General features: G+C 34.7%; 1 protein-coding gene across 6 annotated transcripts in view; it reads left to right on the top strand.

Annotated features, from left to right (window-relative positions):
- Positions 1-20,160, top strand: part of NAALADL2 (N-acetylated alpha-linked acidic dipeptidase like 2) — a 1,333,736-nt gene that overhangs the window by 1,120,942 nt on the left and 192,634 nt on the right. The gene's annotated exons all lie outside the window — the stretch shown is intronic.

Below are 20,160 nucleotides of genomic sequence, written 5' to 3'. Positions count from 1 at the left end.
ATGACATGTGCAATAGTTTCTCCTCTCCTTGCCCAAGGGAAAATGTGTTTCACGTGCTGTATATTAATGTGAGTCTTGTGGATTAGCTGCGCAAAGTTTGTCAATAGTTTGCGTGCCCAAAAAGATACTGCTTTTTTGTGAGGATAGGAGGCTTTTTCCCCAAGATTATTACAGAGGCCTGATTTATCTTAACTAAGTCTATGTTCATCCATCTGTTGGCCTTCAAACCTTTTGATCTGTCTCATAATTATGTCACAGGAAACTTGTTCTCTGCAAAACCAAACCTGTTGAGATATTTTGCCTTTCACAAGTTGTACATGCTTTATTGGGAGCTATTTGAAACCTGGGGTGGCCTGTTGGAGGTGATTATTAAATTGACAAAACTGTGGCTGAAAAATAGAGTAAAGCCTGCTTTGTTCTTCAACTGTAGATGCTCCTGAAAAGTTGTGTTTGAATTGCATTTTTATAGGCTCAACTTAAGACACATAATATCTTGATTTCTGCTAGCTTCAGGGATATTTAGCTGTATGTTTCTCTGTAGTTCATCTCCCACGTTCATCCCTTAGTTCCTCTGTAAACAGCTAATGGTCACTAGCAACTTAAATTCGCGGAGGGAAAAACTCTGGGTGAATCCTATTGTAATGGGATGAATTATTGGATAATGGAAAAGTTATTATAATTTATCTTTTTTTAAATTGTATTTTCATCCGCTATTGTTGGGTAAAAATGGGATACATGTGTAGAGGTATCTTATCTTTTACCAAGCCTACTATAAACACTTAAATGTAATCAATGTATTAAGGCGTTAACTCATTTTTAATTTTCCTGCTTACTATTTTTTATATTTGTTAATGTTTATTTTTGAGAGAGAGAGAGAGAGAGTGTGTGCACGTGACCAAATGGGGGGGCAGAAAGAGAGAGGGAGACAGAGGATCCAAAGTGGGCTCTGTGCTGACAGCAGAGAGCCCAATTTTGGGCTCAAACTCATGAACTGTAAGATCATTACCTGAACTGAAGTTGGGTGCTTAACTAACTGAGCCACCCAGGCACCTCTCCTGCTTGCTATCTTTTAATATCTCTTCATCATCCTCCCATCTCAGCTCATCCAGCTCATGTCATATTAACATGTTGAATGATAGCTTTTTTTCCGTACATATCTAATTCATCCTGGTTGAATTTTAAGCCAAGAATTTAGGCAGATAGAATAGGATAGCCTTAGGAATGGGTCTATACTTAACTCTTGACTCTGAAACTTACTGGACAAATGAGTTAAACTCTTTCGGAATTATTTTACATTACAGATAAGGAATCTTGGTATACTTAGTGAATCTACTTCATAGAGCCCTGGTAAGGATTAAATGAGACTGCATGTAATGGACTTAGCTAATATTGAGCATATAATAAGTTCTCCATCAACCATAGCTATTGTGACAGGTATGGTTATCTAACTGTAGGTTCAACCTATTAGTGGAAGAATTTCTGTACTTTTTAGACAAGAACACATTTAGTGGAAAGGGAGAGTTTGTTAATTATTAGGTAAAACAAACTTCTAAGGCTGAAGCGATGGGATCTAATGAGGATCAGTTAGAGAATCTGAGGTGTCAGTAGAGAGATTTGGAAACAGGTCACAGTGAAGTTCTAAGAAGGCACTGTTATCACAGTGAAACTCCTGTGGCTAAAGTCTATCTACTAGAACTGACTTAGTTTGAAAAAGCTCATCAGTTTTTCAAATGATACCCCAAATGTTTCACTCCCATCAGCAAAATTATTTTTTATTATATTTGTCTCTAAAAAAGCAATTAAAGAGAATCTCCTATGCTTTTTAACAAATGACTTTGTTTATAATGCTTTAGTGTGGAAAAAAATTTTAATGGATTTGTCCCTTGCAAAATATAAATGCTTCAGATGAGATCATTTTGTGTAGTGAATTCTTACAAGAACAAATAATAACATTTGCTTTCTGTGTTAACCTATAATAAATATCTGTATACACTGACAGGAATCATAAACATTGACAGGCTTTATCCATGATATAAAGAATATTTATTCCATGTCAATTATGAAAGCAGGGGAGGAAATAAGAGCTTTTTCATGAATCTACTATTAGATATAAAAATATAATGTATGTATATTTTTACATGTAATATATAATGCGTATCATATATAAAATAACATCTACAACTTACTGAGTATTTGATGTGCTAAGTATTTTATCTCATCTTCCCTAATATTTATAATATCCTAATGAGTCAGCTTTTATTATTAACACTTATTTTGCTGAGACTGAAATGAAGCTTAAAATCAAGTAGCTTATCCAAGGTCATAAAACTAATCAATAGCGAAGATAGTAGTTGACTTTAGATCTGTTTAACGTAAGCCTGTATTCTCAGCTATTACACTGAAGTCTGCAAATTGGAAGCACGAGGGCAAAATCCAGTTCACAGATATGTTTTGTTTGCCCTGAGCTTTACTAAAAAATTGCTTCTCCCATGAAAACAATTGGCTAACTTGTGCATTACTCACCAGCTTCCCATGTTCTTTATTAAGGAGTCTGCCATGGTGTTTGTCCCAGAGTGCAGTTAAGAAGAATATTTCTTTAATGCCTGTTGCTATCACAAATTGGGAAATGAAACAATCAACCTAAAAAGCCACATGTTTCACCAGACTTATGTTGCCTACATTACCTTCCTAGCCTCTGTAGGAACTGAGTTTGTTATCACTGCACTCATTTTGAGTGAAAGAGCCAAAGTGGATAATTCTGCAGTCCTTTTCGCTTTATAAATTGTATGTGTTCTAAATGAGCTAAGTTTATGATTATACTCCTGTTTTTGCAGAAATTATCTTTAAATTTTATTTGGGTGATTATAATGCTAACTTTAGTATTTCTGCCATTTTTTTTAATCCAGCAGATTGATGATAGATCTATTATGGTCAGTTTTAACAAGCTAATAATGATAATAGGAAAAAAAAAACTATAGGAAAACAAAGTAGTGCCACAGACACCACTTTTAATGGACACATGGGATATTATTCTAAAATTCTTTTTTGATGTAACATGACATTTTATAACATCAGTCCCCAATATTTCATGTTTCCATATTCCCACCAGTACCTTTCCCCTGTAGTGTCTCTGGGTGCTTATAGATTGCATAGATTGCTGGAAGAACATTTCATCTTTAGTTTTTCTTGAGGTCTATAGACTAATTTTCCAATAATTAAATTTCACAAATGCAAAGCAATGTATGGATTTTCCAAATGCTAGAATTATTCCTTCTCATAAAATATTGCCCTGTTAATTGAAATGTCTCTAGTTGTAAGTTTCATTTAAATAAGGTTTTCAATTTGTAAACATTGTTGCACCTGTTAGAAGAAGCATTCTGCACAGATTAAAAACAATGCAGAGACTGCTGAAAAGGAAATGAAAAGACAGATGCTTTCTGATTAAGAGTGCAATATTTATGACAGGCTGGTGGTCCGATGCACATTTCTTCTGTCACTTAACAGCTGTTTCACATAATTTTTGTTCCAGATCAGTATATTTACTCTCCATAGGGCATGTCAGAGGGTCTGGCTTTCTTAGTATATCAGAAGATCAATCCATGCCCTAGCAAGCTTTCTACCACAAATTGAAGCTCTGGTTCCTCACTCTGCTTAACCTTATATTTTTTGCTCTTCTGCTTGAAACATTCTATTTTAAACCCAATTTACCTCTATAATGGAGCATTTAACATTTAAATGATAATGAGATAAAGAGGTATTATAGCTTTTATATAGCAGAGTTTTTTGCATAATTGTTTCAATATCATTTAGTAACCCAGCAACTGAAAGCCAAGTAGCATAGGTGTTTTGAAACTCTTATTCTTTTTAGGGTAGATGGCTTTGATATCAATTTTGATTCTTAAACTGATATACAGCAGCAGGAGTGTGTGTGTGTGTGTGTGTGTGTGTGTGTGTGTGTGTGTGTGTGTGTGTGAACTTTAACATTAAGGTAACTTTACCACATAAAAATAATTCGTTCAGATAAAATACAGGTACAATACTACAATATGCATGTACGCATTCTGGAACAAAGTAACTCATGGTTTATATCTTGATTCTTCATGTTTTATTCTACTAAGTAGAAGAATCATCTATTTTACTTAAATTAGTGATAATTCTTTCATTCCATTTTCTGTTAGGAGCTTAGTCTTTGACACTGTTATATTAACAGATTATATAACAGTTCAAAAAGCTCTTGACTTAAGGAACCAAATAGTTGTGTGTAGCTATGCATATGTTGTACTGATGTTTTGCAGTATCTGATAGAATCTGTTTCATCGCTATGAAACTTATGTCACTCAGAAATGAGATTTTACCTTTCTACTTTCTACTTCAAAATGCCAGTGAGAAAGGGGATGCAAAGGGGTGCTTTAGAGTTCTCTCTAGTTCATTACTTTTCTTTATAATTTATTTTAGGAAAAGTGCTTTCAGTGTCAATCAAAGCATATGGTATTATATTCAGATCAGACTTGATTCATTTAGGGCAGAGGTTCATAAACATTTTGTTCTAAAAACCCATTTACCCTCTAAAAGTATTGAAAACTCTAAAGAAAAGAGCTCTGGTTTATGTGGCTAATGTGTGTAAATGTTTACTACATTAGGAATTAAAACTGAGAAAATGTATATTTACTTAAAAATAAATAATAAACTTGTTATGAATTAATATAAATTATTGTTGAGGGGCGCCTGGGTGGCTCAATCGGTTAAGTGTCAAGCTTCGGCTCAGGTCAGGATCTCGCGGTTTGTGAGTTCGAGCCCCATGTCGGGCTCTGTGCTAACAGCTCAGAGCTTGGAGCCTGCTTCGGATTCTGTGTCTCCTCCTCTCTCTGCCCCTCCCCTGCTCATGCTCTGCCTCTCTCTGTCTCTCAATAATAAACATTAATTTTTTTAAATATATAAATTATTTTTGAGAAAGAGAATTATATTTCCCAAGACAAGAAAATATAAATTAGAAGAATGGCATTATTTTACATTTTTGCAAATGTCTTTATTGTGTCTTAATATGGGATAGCTGGATTCTCATATGTGTCTCTATATTTAATCTGTTGTTATATGTTGTTTTGGTTGAAATGTATAAAGAAAATCTGGTCTGATAGTCTCTTCACATAATGGCATGTTTTTCTTTGATGCTACACTGGGACTTGACAGGGATTAGTGTTCTAAAGGTTAGTTTCAATGTGGTATCTGAAACCATATTGATGACCTTTTTGTAACCTGTACACTTATGAATATAGAGAGAAAATGAGAGTGTGAAGGCATGTAATGTCATTATTATTATGAAAATAATGTCGATCTCAGGGATCTTTGAGAGTCTCTGACCACACATGGAGAAATGCTCATCTGGGGAAATGGCCTTGGTTAAACTAGCCTACTTCACCGTTTATATCTGACAAGGTGTTCAACATTTCTCTTATTCAAGAATTTGAACTGTAATTCTATATAAACCTGCATGTGTATTTTCCTGGCATCTTTGGGTATTGCTATCCCATTCACCTGACAAACAGCATGAAGAAGGGAATATAACACTCTCATAAACTGTGACTCTACAAAGAATTCCACTTCTGAGAAGCCTTCCTTTAGAAGAGAAGGTTAAACCCCAATCAACAAATCAACAGTTATAGAGCAGACTTGAAAAGCTTTGATTGTACAGTATATGAAATGCCTGTCACAGAGGGAGTGCTATTAAAGTGGCTATATGTTTCCAGGAGCCTGAGGAGTAAACACAAGAAATTGAAATATGAGACAGATATTGAAAAAACAAAGAATGAAGAAACTCTTAAGACTCAAATGGATAATTCAAAAAATCATACTTCAAATTGCCTAATATTTAGAAATGGCTGCAAGGAGGACAGATTTCCCCTAACAGTTGTCCTTGCTTGGAATACTAAGTAAGAACATTTATTCCAAATGCCTATCACCATTAGATCAAAATATGTTGTATATGGACTGTGTTTTAGCTCTAATGCTATTTCAGAGGTTGTCTTGTGATCATCCCTGCTATGAGGAAACTTGTTTCATAGTAAAGTTTTCGATAATTTCTGTCATACTACTTACAGGTGAGTTCAATGACAGACTATGTCTTAAGTTTGGCATCATTTAAGTTAAGAACATAGGGTGACTTTCATGTGATTTATTCAGATATTTGTTAATTTGAACTCATTAATTTATTTGACCAGCAGTTATTAAGTATTTGCTGTAATCCAGTGCTATGTTAGAAATTCAAAGATGAATAAAATCTGCTCTCTTTCTCTTAAAGAGGTCACAGTCTAGGTTAGGACTCAGACATATAAATAATCAACTGAAGAAAGGGCAGTAGAAGTTCTCTTAACTGACTTCCACTTAATCAATTTGTGGACTTCATTGACGATTCCACTCCTTTAAAACACAAAGATCAATACCCCAAGCCTCCTTGAAGCTCATCATAGTAGATCCTTTCTGAATTTTTGCACACTTGTGTTTTCTCAGGTTATGTGGTATGGTTGTCTGGAGTCAGCTGTATTGTCAGATCTATATATGCTCTTGGTGTTTGTTATAAATAATAAGGTATTTTAATTGCAACATAAACTTGTGAATCATGAATATGAAAAAAAAATTACTTCTAAGAAACCTATAGTGATAACACCCTGAAAGGTGAATTGCTACTAAAAAACTGGTATGTGGTAAACCAAACAACTCTTAGAGATTTGGGGAAATTGTAGTAATCTAGATGCATTTTGCATTCAGTTTCCTTCGCAAACATCTCTAATAATTCCACTTTAAATAAAAAGTAACTTGAAATGTAGAGAACTTCTAGGACAAGAAAGAAACAACAGAGCTTTATTCAACAGGTCAGTGTTTAGAGCAAATATCTTGTTTTTTCATCAAAATACTGGCCAATAAACATGCACTCACTCATACTCTAAATGCACTCATGCATGCACTCATATACTCTAAATTAGTATATATTACTTTACAGATGTATTTTTTACTGATTATTTAATTGAACTAGCTTCTAAATTACTAACCTGCCAATCAGTGGGACAAATCATATTGATTAAGATGGCTTATACTATACGGTGAAGTGATAGAGGGAAGGTTGTATCAAGGAAAATTATATTTAACACATATAATATTTGTGGTAGACATTGTTTTAAGTCCTTTAAACATGTTAGTTCCTTTAAATTAATTTGTGTACTTATAACTAGTACTTATGAGGAAGGTACTAGTACTACTACTTTCATCAAAGTTGAAACCAGGCACAAAGTGATCAAGTAACTTGGCTAACATCACACATCTACTAAGCGGTAGAATAAGGTTCAAACCAGCACTCTAGTACCAGGTATCTTGGCTTTTCCCCCTAGCCTTAAACTGTTTCTCAAGGTTTTCTACATTAAATGAACTAGTTCTAACATGCTTTCCACCTCGCACTGTATTCATAGTGCAATGTGAAACCATGGTATTTCTTATTTCTTCTCCTTTCCTATACAAATGTTCTAAACATTTCAGATTTGACAATTCTTTTTTTTAATGTTTATTTATTTTTGAAGGAGAGAGAGACAGAGCATGAGCAGAGGAGGGGCAGAGAGCAAGGGAGACAGAGACTGTGAAGCAGACTGCAGGCTCTGAGCTGTCATCACAGAGCCTGATATGGGGCTCGAATCCACGAGCTGTAAGATCATGGCCTGAGCCGAAGTTGGACACTAACCAACTGAGCCACCCAGGCACCCTTCAGCTTTGACAATTCTTAAAGTTAAGCAATAGCTAGAAGTGGGTAATATTTCTGTACTGAATTTAAAATAAGCCCATAACTTATATATTATGACAAAACTGATATGAAGGTTTTGTTATGGTAATGTATACAATCTCATCCAAAAAAATAGTTTATAATTTTATTTCCAAGTTAATTCTGGAATATGAGGACAAGCATAAGTTTGTCTCTTCTAATTTCAAAGGTAATGACATATTTCTTCAAGTGGAATATTATGACATCTGAAACCATTTTGGAGATTATGACATCTGAAACCATTTAGAGTCACTTAGCTGAATTTTTAAAACGAATAATTAAAAATGTTAATAGCAATTTTGGTACCCATATGCTCTAACTATAAACTCCAGAAGGAAACAGCGTATCTAGAGCTCATGAGGCTGTGGATGATGACTATGGCCATGGTTGAATTTCCTTGTCCATTCCCTAACCTTCACAACTCCATACAATTTTATTTGCATCTGAAATTGTAGATTTTTAACATCTGTTTCACAGTTTATAGTGTTTCAGACAGAAGCTTATAGTTTTGTTTTTTATTAACCAAATGTTTCTATAGAAACTACAAAGAAAGACACAACAGTGGCCTTTGAAGTCTCATCAATGTTAAAAAGAAATGGATCGAAGCCAAGGCCACTTGGCTTTTAAGGATCACTATTGCTTCCTCATGAAAGTTCTGTTGTTTATATCAATTTCAAGAGAGCTACAGTTGTCTTCTGTCTTTCATGATGCTCTCTCCCTGTGATTTTAAGTGAATGGAGAGGATTCTGAAGGAGAGCAAAGTATTTATCAGTATTTTGATTTCTACAGTCTCTTGTCAATAGCTTTAGTGTTGAAATTATTTTGACCCATTTTTCTCTTTATTAGTGAAGAATGTTTTAAGTCTAAATAGTGTAGTGTTTATGTAGTACAGATAAGTGGGTAAAAGTAGGAAAAAAATAAACTAAGTTTATGCACAAGGTCATTTTTAGTTCTTTAAATTAGTATTTTGTCACTTTACTTTTATTCATTGATAATTGTTATCAGAGAAAATGTTATGCATACTCCATGTTTAGAGACAATTTCTTCTTTTAGTTTAATTTTGAAAAGTTTTAAAATGTTTTATTTACTTTTGAGAGAGAGAGAGAGCACAAGCAGGGGAGGGACAGAGTGAGAGAGAAAGAGAATCCAAAGTAAGCTCTGGGCTCTAGCTATCAGTGCAGAGTCTGATGTGGCCTTGACCCACAAACTGTGAGATAATGACCTGAGCCAAAGTTGGATGTTTAACCAACTGAGCCACCCAGGCTCCCCCAGAGGCAATTTCTAATTTCTCACTTAAGTATACATATATATCAAAGTTTAATTAAAAAGAAATTTCGTATTAATATTGCTGAGACCTGTTGTTAGAAATAATAAAATCAGATAAGGACATGGCAAAATATTGTGGTTAAATGAAAGGCACTTCTTTTCTGTACTAGCCACAGGTCCAGGTTAGGTATGGAAGCTCCATTGCCTGTCACTGGTTGCAGACTCCCACCAGTTGTGATTTTGGGCAATCCAAGTGGTCAGGGTAAGATCAGAGGCATCTTTAGTGAGAAGGTGGTCATATGAATGGTGAGTCCACAGATGTGCCTCACCCAGAGTTTTTTCTGATGGACTGACTGAAAAACAAAACAAAACAAAACCAAATACTCATAGATTCATTGACTTTTAGAACAACAGTGATCATTGAACCCAAGTAGCTTAATTTATTCCTCTGTAGTAAAAAGAAATAGAAACTTAGATTCAGTGACTCAAACAAACAAAAAATTAAGTCCATACTTAGTTATTCCTGCTCCCAGCCCAACGCTTCTATATATAGCTGTCCTCTGCTATGCTATATGTTCTATTCTTTTTCACACTTCTTTCCTCAATTTTCTTCTCTCCCCCCTTTCCAGCCTGGCTTCTTTCACCATTTCCTGCACGTAAGGTCATACTCTTCATATCCTTTTCTTCTTTTTCACTCTTTGACTTTTCTGGATGGTTTTTTGCTCCCATTCTCTTTTCTCCCATTCTATTTTCCATTTTTTTGTCTTTTTTTGAAATTTAGTCTATTTAAAGTGGCTTGATGTGTTTAATTTGATCAAATGTGAAGCTATAGCCCAGTTTTCCCTCCAACATTTTGGTGTGTAAGGCAATGGTACAAATGGGGGCTGTTATATGGTATGGCTAAATGGTTTAAATAAATGATTTGAATGTTATAAATCAAACTAAAAATGTTAAATAACAGATACTTTTTCCTCCTGATCTGACCAACACCTGTTTAAAATTATTGGAAAGGCAGGGTTGAATTTAATGTTTGCAGACTCATGAGAATCCTATGCCACAAGGTGGTGACAGAGGAAAAATTGGCCCTCAGCTTCTAACCCTTGATCCTTGACCCACCCTTTTTTTCTGCCCACCCTTGACTCTGTCCCATACCATAAGGGGACTTGTATAGATGTGTGGACACCCAGTCTGCACTTTGAAGCATAGTCCCTAGCACTGACATGGCTGTTTCTCACCCACTTCCTGGGCCTAGGTTTGTATACTGGAGGCACAATCTTCTCTGAAGATTGTAGACCTGGAAAAGAAGCCTGTCCAGTTGCTGAAAACAGATACAAGGCTGTTTGAGAAGGGAATTCTGAGATTCTAGAGTTCAAGGTAACTAGAACTTAATCTAGAAAGGGAGTCCTGAACTCTGAGGAGGCACATCTGTCTGTGTTGATTTAAGATCAAAAGACCTTGGAAACAAAAAGTGACTACACTCTAGGTATTGAACATTAGGTATGGCAAACTGTAGATGATCCTGGTGTATGAGAGTAAATATTCTTGAATAAACCTGTTCCAATGCTTGCAGTATGTCATCTAAGATTTGTCATTAAGAAAACTGGAGACCTGAACCAATCATTATAGGATCATTGGTAGTATCAGCTGCTTGTAGATATAACCTGGGTTCTAAAAGGTGTGGCTATCTAATGGTTGTGACAATGAAGCTATGAGGTACTGAATATAACAAATCACTTCCAGGATATAGTTGAATATGTGTTCCAAAATTTTAAGCTTAATGGAGTATAAAAAGAAGTGAGAACTTGTCAAAATGAAAAACAGTCAGTTAAACAGATAGTGTCTGGGATGTATGTTACAAAGCAAGAGTTCGTTTTAGTAAACTTTCTTTTATTTTCTATATTTTTTAAAGTTTATTATTTATTTTTGAAAGAGAGGGAGAGTGCATGAGTGAGGGAGGGACAGAGAGAGAGAGAGAATCCCAAGGATTTTCCGTGCTGTCAGCTTAGGGCCCAATGTGGGGCTGTAACCCACAAACCCAGATCATCACCTGAGCTGAAGTCCAGGGTCCAATGCTTAACTGACTGACCCAGACACCCCTATTTTAGTAAACTTTCTAAGCAAAGAAACGCATGATGGAACTTTGAACAAACTCTGGGAAGTCTTCAAGTGCTATCTTCTCTGTCATCTACTCCATTTTGAGGATTATGATCATGTACTACTATAAAAAGTTAATAAAGTCATGTGTTTTATGAGCCCAAATGGTTTGTATATACATACCAAAATATTTTGAGCAAAGAACATGTTTGGATATTTTTTGACAGAAGAACAGTAGAATTTCTGTATTTGAATCTTAATGAGAAAAATGTAAATTCCAACCTAAAACACAAGTCAGAAAACTAGAAAAAAAAGAGGGAACATTGGTTAAGAATTTAGTCAGAATTAATTTAGTTTTTCTATATTCTGCTGGTAGCCATAGTCTTTTTGAATATATCTTGAAAAGAGAGCCCTGCTATGTAGCATAATGTAAATAAAATACTATGCTAGAAAGCAAGATACTACTCTTTGCTTGAAATGCAGTTATTGGTAATTTTATATTCATTAAATAAGTTTATGAATGAATGGACGGATACAGTTTTTTAATTAATATTTTGATCAAAGCTACTATGTGCTTACAAACCTTCCCTCCCTCTTTCCTTCCTAACTTCTTTAATCAAATTTTAATCATGTTATGTATATATGGTTGCTATTCATTTATTGAAGATAATATTAATATAGTTTTCATATTGTTTTAAAACATAATTCATAGGATAATTGCATATTTGATGTCACTATTCACCTATTGTTCGATGTTTGCCTACATAGTTTTGTTATTATAGGTGATATTTTATGGAACCTCTTAGGCTTGATATTTGTTCCTCTCTCCATTCCTCTGAAACAAATTCCTATGTATAAAGTTTGGGTCAAAGTATGAATATTTTAAGCTCTTCAACATGTTGAAAAAAGGTCTTCCTGAATGATGGTATATTTTAAAATCTTTATGGTGAAGCATTAGGTGGTTCTTTAATCTCAGTCTTGCCAACAGTGTTCGTTAAAAATAAAAAGAAATATTTACCAATCTGATAGGTGAAGTGGGTGTCCTGTTCTTTTAATTGATTTTCTCTTATATTAACTTACTCAATATTAATTTACTAACTTATTAAAATATTTTATAAGGATATATAATGTGGAGTCTATATTTGGAAATGAATATGTCAGCATAGATCAAGATAAATATCTTTCCAGATATAAAAATAGAAATAATATGGCCAAGATATTAACTGAAGGATCCACCCTAAGAAATTATAAATTTGTAATTAATTTAATAATCAGTACCAGGATGACATTCATAAAAGAGTTTATATTCAAGTTTATCAAGGCATGTAACCTGAAGGCTGAACTCAGGAAGCTTTAAAGTATTTGAAGTGTTGAAACTGGAAAATAGAAAATGTGTGACAACCAGCTTGACAGGTGTCAGAGATTGCCTTATGAAAGTTCTAGTGTATTGTTCAGAACTACTGCAAGGAAGAAGTATATAGAATTCCTTCTACAAGGTCGTAGCAGTTCTTAAGAGGATAGGACAGAGGGGACAATGAAAAGAACTGGAATTAATAGTGTACATAAATCAGCTTTTAATGATTCCAAGGTCATAATTTTAAAATTATAAATACTCGCTTTTACTACTGAACAAAGGTAGATATGTGTGTTTCGGGGAGTGCAGGTTGTTAAGAGACCCAGGGTATGATTAATGTCTCTGTAGAGTGGGCATGCCACCCTTTCAAAATAGCTGGGGCTGCTACTACACTATGATTAACCTGTAAGGCAACAGAAAAATAGACTTGTACCACATTGTACTCTATCATTCCCTGATGTCATTTTTCAGGAGATGCCATGGGAAAAATGACACTTCATAATGGGTGGGTGGGTGAATGGGAGTTAGGGTGGAAGTAGAAAGTATATATTCCTGAATCTTAATGTATTCATGTCTCTGTTTTATCTGTTTTATTATTGCATTCTATCTGTGTTTCATATATAATAAGAAGCATTATTCTAAAAATGAAGAATGGAACTTAGCTTATTTTAAACAGAAAATTGAACTCTGCTGCTAAAAGAAATAGCAGACTCATAGGCCTAGAGGTCACCTAAAAACACTTGTTGGACTTCTTTATGTTCGTAAAAAATAGTCTAGAGAGAGAAAATAATGGCAAGGAACAAATATAGTATGGTAACAGGAAAGAAATTTAATCTTTCTCTTCCTTAAAAATATTAATCATCACCATCAATTAAGTTTAATTGAGCACAAACTATGTGTAGAACAGTACGCTCTGCATTAAGAACAAATACAGCTGTGATATAATCCATGGTGCTCAAGGGATTTATAATCTCTTTAGAGCATCCGGGCATGAGCATACACAAATAAACGGCAATAAAAGAAGCCGAGGCTTAGTGCCAAGTGATTTCTGTAGACATAAGGTGTCTGAGCCACAGCAAACAGAAGGATTCATTTCAAATTTTAATTATTCTTATTTTCTTACAATTTAAATATACATCTATAAGTTTTTGAACACTGCCATAGATTCTTGAAGACTTCCTGAAATATGGATACATCCACCACAAAGAATGTAAATCTCAAGTACTATGGGGGAAAAATAAAACTGAAACTGTACCTGTCAGATGATAAATCAGAGATAGAAATTTCAGCCGAGAGCAGCAGGTCTTACAAGTCTACAAACTCCTGTGCCTCTCTGGAGGTCAAAGTGACAAGTAGCATCATGATAATTTCTTCCATGGTAGTATTTAGAGTCCAATTCTGGAATCATCCATTGAATGGCTAGTGGTAGAGCTCATTTATGAAGATATCTATGTACAATAATGTCCTTTGAATTCAGAATCTAGACATCTGATAACATCATTTATCCAGAACATGGCCATAAGCTTATCCACCCAAACTTTAATTCTTGAAATTATTGTTGACTATTTTCTTCTTCATACCCCAGTCAAACTTCTAATGCCTATTTTTGCCAGTCATTTTACTGCTGAGTTCAACTTATTTTTTCTTGCAATACATCTCATTGCTATCACTGAATTTCTAGCAGTTGCTGCCTAATTCAGGCCATTCATTATTCCCTCACATCTGGACTTTGGCCTCCTACTTTGATAGCCTTTTCAGCCACCACTTCATCCTGAAAACTGCTAACCTCTGAAAAGAGTGCTTTGATTATGCCCCTCTTCCCTTTCCCTTCCCTGGCTTAGCAACCTTCCACATTTTCCAGAAAACAATTTTTTTAAGTTTTATTTATTTAATTTTAGAGAGACACAGACAGCGTGAGCAGGAAGCAGGCAGAGAGATAGAGATAGAGAGAGAATCCCAAGCAGGCTCTGCACTCTAAGTGCAGATCCTGACACAGGGTTCGAACTCACAAAACTACAAGATCATGACCTGAACCAAAACCAAGAGTCTGAGGCTTAACCAACTGAGCCACCTAGGTGCCTCTTCCAGCAAACAATTTTTAATGGTCTTGTAAATAAATAATATAATGTTTCCCTTCAACACAGCTATTGTTTTTGTTACTCTCATGACATCTAACAGGGCAGTGCCTTGAATTTAATTGTATTCTCTTTTTCTCCTAATAGTGGGTGATTCAACAACCAAAATTTATCTTCTTATATTCCTAGAGCCTAGAAGTCAAGACTGAGGTGTCAGTAGGCAGAGTTGGTTCCCTCTGGGGGCTGTAATGAAGAATGTGTTCCACTTCTCTCTTCTAGCTTCCAGTGATTTTCTGGAAATATTTGGCATTCTTCGGCTTCTTAGCTCCATAATTCCAATATTCATATGGCATCCTACCTGTCTCTGTCTCTGTGTCCAGATTTCCCCATTATTTTTTAAAATTTGTTAATTAATTTATTTACGATAGAGAGTGAAAGAATGAGTGAGCGGGGAGAAGCAGAGGGAATGGGAGAGAGAATCCTAAGCAGGCTCCATGCTCAGTGCAGAGTTTAAAATGGGCTTGAGCCCATGACTGTGAGATCATGACTGGAGCCAAAACTAAGAGTCACATGCTTAACTGACTGAGTCACTCAGGTGCCCCAAGATTTCCCCTTTTAATATGGACACAGTCATATTGGGTTAGGAGTTACACTAATGACCTTCTCTTAACATAATAATCTGCAAAGACCCTGTCTCCCAATAAGCTCACTTTTCAAAGGTATTGGGGTTTAAGACTTCAACATCTTTAGGAGACACAACCAAATCCAAAACAAACAGTAATATATTAGTAATAATGTGGACTGCAGAGGATTGTGGGTTTTTTTGTTTTGTTTTTTAGGAAATCGATTTATAGGTTCTTACTTGACTATGTTGCTATTCTTCTATTCCTCAAGTGTTCATTTGAACTTGCAAACTACATAAAATGTTTAACGTTTCCTTTCCTTCCATTCCCCCTTTAAATATTTTTTCATATAGATTTGGAACACTTGCTGTTAAATTTCATTCCTGCTCTTTTAAAATAACTTTAGCAGTTTGGGTCAGGAGGCCCTGACAAAGTACTTAAGTATTTGCAAGTGACACACTGTACATTTGTTTATGTTCCAGTTAGCTAGGTTCATTGGTCTGCATGATTATCTAATCACATTACTATACAATATTGCAAAGTGGAAGTCTGAATAAGCTTCCCATGATTGGTCATCATAGAAAATAGAATCTTGATTTGCTATGGTTCCAGATGGTGGTTTGCTTATAATAGTTTAGATTTAATCATAATCATTATAAACTAAACGATGCTAAATTATACTATCTTAGAGAGAATTTCCATGTTGTTTGCAACCATGGGCTCTTGCAGAAGGCGTGTCCTTATCCATTGTAGAGATAGGAATAGACTATTATTACTAGGACATTCTTTAAATATTGCCATTCCCTTTACCATAAAGAATTAATCCTTAAAATTAGTGTTTCCCAGTTATGAATGTTATTTAGTTGAGATTCATCTTTTGAGCACATCTAAGCAGAATACTTTTTTGATGTTGAGAAGCCTGCTCTCCAGTAATATGACAGGTATGTCGAGATTATTACTAACATTATCAATTTATTTTGAGAAAATATTTTAGCGTACATTGGTATAAAATGTCCCTCATTTTTTAAATTATTTATTGGCAGATATAACTTCAGTATGCAATATTTTATGCTAGCTGTCCAGAACCTCACTCTGTATAGCTTACAGAACATTTATTTTTACCACCTAAGTCATAAAAGTTGTTTTCCATATCTTCAGTCAAACTTAACTACAGGCAAGAAGAAGTGAAGAAATTACCTGTCACATTATTCACAGGCCAGACCAAGATACTGTAAATACCATGGCCCACTAAGCTAATTTAGAAGAAAAAATGGAAAGAGGTTTTCAAAAGATGGCATTTATATGTAATATATGTAGAAGAGTTTAGGGTTTTGACAGTTTGAGATTGTATCCTCTTTAGAGAGAATGCATAATGACTTTTATTTCTCTTGAAATATGCATAACTTCTTGAAGGTAACTTTCAACTCTCATTAGCACTTTTCAAAGCAAGTTTCCCATCTTTATGAAAGTAAAGGGTACAACATACCTGAACTTTGAATAGAGTGAATGTTTACTTACCAACAATTCAATAATTCTCCCTCTTGTGTGGATCGTTCACTCCATTAATTTGTGGGAGAAAAGGTCTACTATGGACATACAAGTTTTGGTTTAACTGTTCTATTATTAAGCCTTTTAGCTAATCAGCATTACGAGAATATATCTAATTCTAGCAAAAGTATGGAATGCTGTTAAGATCTGTTTGTGGAAATGAGTTTGTGGGTAAGAGTGTGGCTCTTATTGATTGCCCATCCTTGTTTCTTACTGACTTGTAACCTTTTACAAGTTAATTTCTTTAAACTATGATCTCTTCATCTATAAAGTGAGAGTTCCTAATGATACCTGCATCATTATTACATTGAGTATTATATCACAGTTTCTCAACCTCAATACTATGACATTGTGCCAGATAATTCCTTGTTGTGGAGGGCTGTCCTGTGTTTTGAAGGATGTTTATTTAGCAACATTTCTGGCTCTGTTTACTAGATGCCAGTATAGCTCTCCCTCACCTGAGTTGTGACAACCAGAAATGTCTCCAGGTATCACTGAAAACCCCAAGGGAGTCCAAATTCCCCCAGTTGAGGATCACTGGATTACACGATTATCAATATCTACATTTATAGAGAAAGAGCTTCACACAGTTTCTGGCATATAAATGGTCAGTAAACTTTAGCTATGATTACCATATAACTGACAGTCTTTTATAATATCTTCTCTGAAGAGTCATACTCTTTAAAAACATGAACACTATTTCTGTTCTCTCTACATATGTACATGTGTATATAAATATGTCTGAATATATATGTGTATACCTATATGTGTACATGTATTTTACATATTTTCTATTATTCAAAGTAATGAAGGACATAACAAAATTGCTAATATCTACAGATAATCATCGAGCCTCATTAGTTTCATTGTCTTGGCCACTAAAGATCAGAACTTTGCAAAAGAGATGCACTTAAATTTATCTCTCTTATATGACCATGTAAGAATATAGACATAGGAAATGGCATACAGTGGAGTCAAAAGGTTGTAATCTATTATACAACATTATCAGGATTATGACCAATGAAGATTTTTTTCCTCTAAGCCCACAGTTGAGTCCAAAAATAGACCCCCATTTTTTTCAATGTTGCTTGATCCCTAAAAGCTTAAAATGGGAAGCATTAAAAGTTTAAAATAAGAAGCAGTGTATGAAAATGTAAAAACTGGTTTAGGTAGTTCCATTTTCCTAATGTTAATAATAACAGTTCCTTGATTTGTTTAGTTTTCTATATATTTTAAGACCTTTTCCTTGTCTCCCATGATTACCTCATATATGCTCTTTAAGTAGAGATTATTCTGACCTTCTTATAGACATGGAGACTGAGATAGAGGTCATACTGCAATTAATTGACAAATATGGGGCAAATAATATTTCTCAAAGGATATAAGTTTTCCCCACCCCACAAGTCTTCAGATGTTTAAGCATGACTTCTATTGCTGTAGCCACGTGCCATTCTGAGAAACTTGCATGATGTTTTCACTTGTGAGCCTTTTCCATTCATCTACCTTTCTTTTTCACTATTTCAAGTTACCTAATCCTTCACAGTGCACTCCAGGGTTATTCCCTCTAACAGACTTTGGTAATGCTTTTAGTACATTACTCTACATGAATTGTACTCTTAAATATTCCCCTGGACACTCATTTAGTTGAGTTTTGTACTAAGAGCACACTGACATTGTTAAGGTTAATGACTCAGTGTTTTACAAGTTGAAACACATTTGAGGTTAAATGGATTGTTTGGATCGTTTTATTCAACATTGTGAAGGCCCTGAGTGCGGGTGTTACTTACTGCCTTGGAGGAACATCTTTGTTATACCCTTAATGGTGTGATATCGATGGTGATAATGTATTAGCAAGACTAGCACTACTCTAAAAGTGCTTCTGAAATCGGGGCTATAAAAATTACTGCTAATGAATTTACACTGGCATATAGGTACTATATGATAACAAACATTTATAAAGAATTTTATATATTGCATGGCATGCTCATTTAAAATCCCATCACATAGGAATCATTAATTCCACTGTGCCTATGACAGTGTTAATGATCAGAGTTTCCTCTCTTGGCCAAAGCTATACAATTACTAAATGGCAATAATAATAATAATGAATAACATTTAAAGATGGGCTACTATGTACTAGACATTATGTTAAATGTTTTGTTATGTACAAATCCACTTATTCCTTAAGAAGTTTAAGTAGCTTTTATGACCATGTAAATATTAAGGAGGAATCTGAAACCAGGTAGTCTGATTTCAGAGTTCATTCCCTTAACTTCCCCTTATACTTCCTCCCTGTACATCATTCATAGAACTGGACCTTGGGTCAAGCCTTCCTAGCTTCCTTTTCTGCCTCCAGGTTTCTCATTTGTCTGCCTCTCTCATTCCAAGATTTTATGTTGATTGACAACTATATGCTAGTTTCTCAGAATCTGTATATCTCCAGGGCTTAGTGCACCCGCTAAGTCATTCAACACATGCCTGGTGAATTAGTTTATTATGCTTAATTTGTATATTTACAGGAGCCTTTGAAAATATCTGTGCTTATGCCAGCTAAATGACTTAGTTATGGGCATATACAGCATGTTAGCCAGTACTAGAAGAGCATGCAGACCTTTAGGGACATCTGAAATTTCACAATGTAAGTAACTGTCTTATCTTAAAACATGTAAGGCTGCCCTTCTCTAGTAATTTGATTCTGATAAGTTATTCTTAAAATGTTATGTTATTATCATAAGAAACCCCAAAGCTTCCAAAGATTAAAAACAAATGGCAAAGTAAGAAAAAGCATAATATCTACAAAGGGATGAGAATAAGACTGGCATCAGATTTCTCATCAGCAAGTTAGAATAGTATCAGAAAATGGGGGAATGCCTTTAGGGTTTTTAGAGAAAGTTATTTCAAACCTAGAAATCTAAACCCAAAATATCAATGAATCAATTGTGCAAACAGAATCAGGACCTATTATCTGGGCTCACAGAGCTTAACTGTGTTGTATGTATTCTTAGAAAAGTTTTTTAAGATGCTATTCAACAAAATGAGAAAACCAGGAGAATGTATGGCATGGAATACAGCAAACAATGACTCTGATTCAAAAGAAGAGTGAATGGAAGAAATAAGTGTGAAGCTATCCACAAGAACAAATGGTCCAATAAGAAGCAGAGGGACAGAGCATCCGGAAGGACGCAGAGATCAAAGCAAGTGTTTCCTAGAAATACTAGGAAAACCCAAAATTCATATGAGAGTTGTAATTTAAATATGATACTTCCAATTTAAAATCGAGTGTGAAATCAGTGGAGTTTAAGAATAGGATGGATTTCAAACAATAGATAGAGCAAGTAGTAAGCTGGAAAATATTTGGAATATTTGAAGACAAAAAATGTTTCCTCATTCAGTAAGGAG

Source organism: Panthera pardus, unplaced genomic scaffold (assembly GCF_024362965.1).
Source record: "Panthera pardus isolate Hobbes unplaced genomic scaffold, ASM2436296v1 HiC_scaffold_16, whole genome shotgun sequence".
NCBI classification, from domain to species: Eukaryota; Metazoa; Chordata; class Mammalia; order Carnivora; family Felidae; genus Panthera; species Panthera pardus.
The sequence above is the reverse complement of the archived record's forward strand: the minus strand, read 5'-3'. Positions and strand labels throughout refer to the sequence as shown.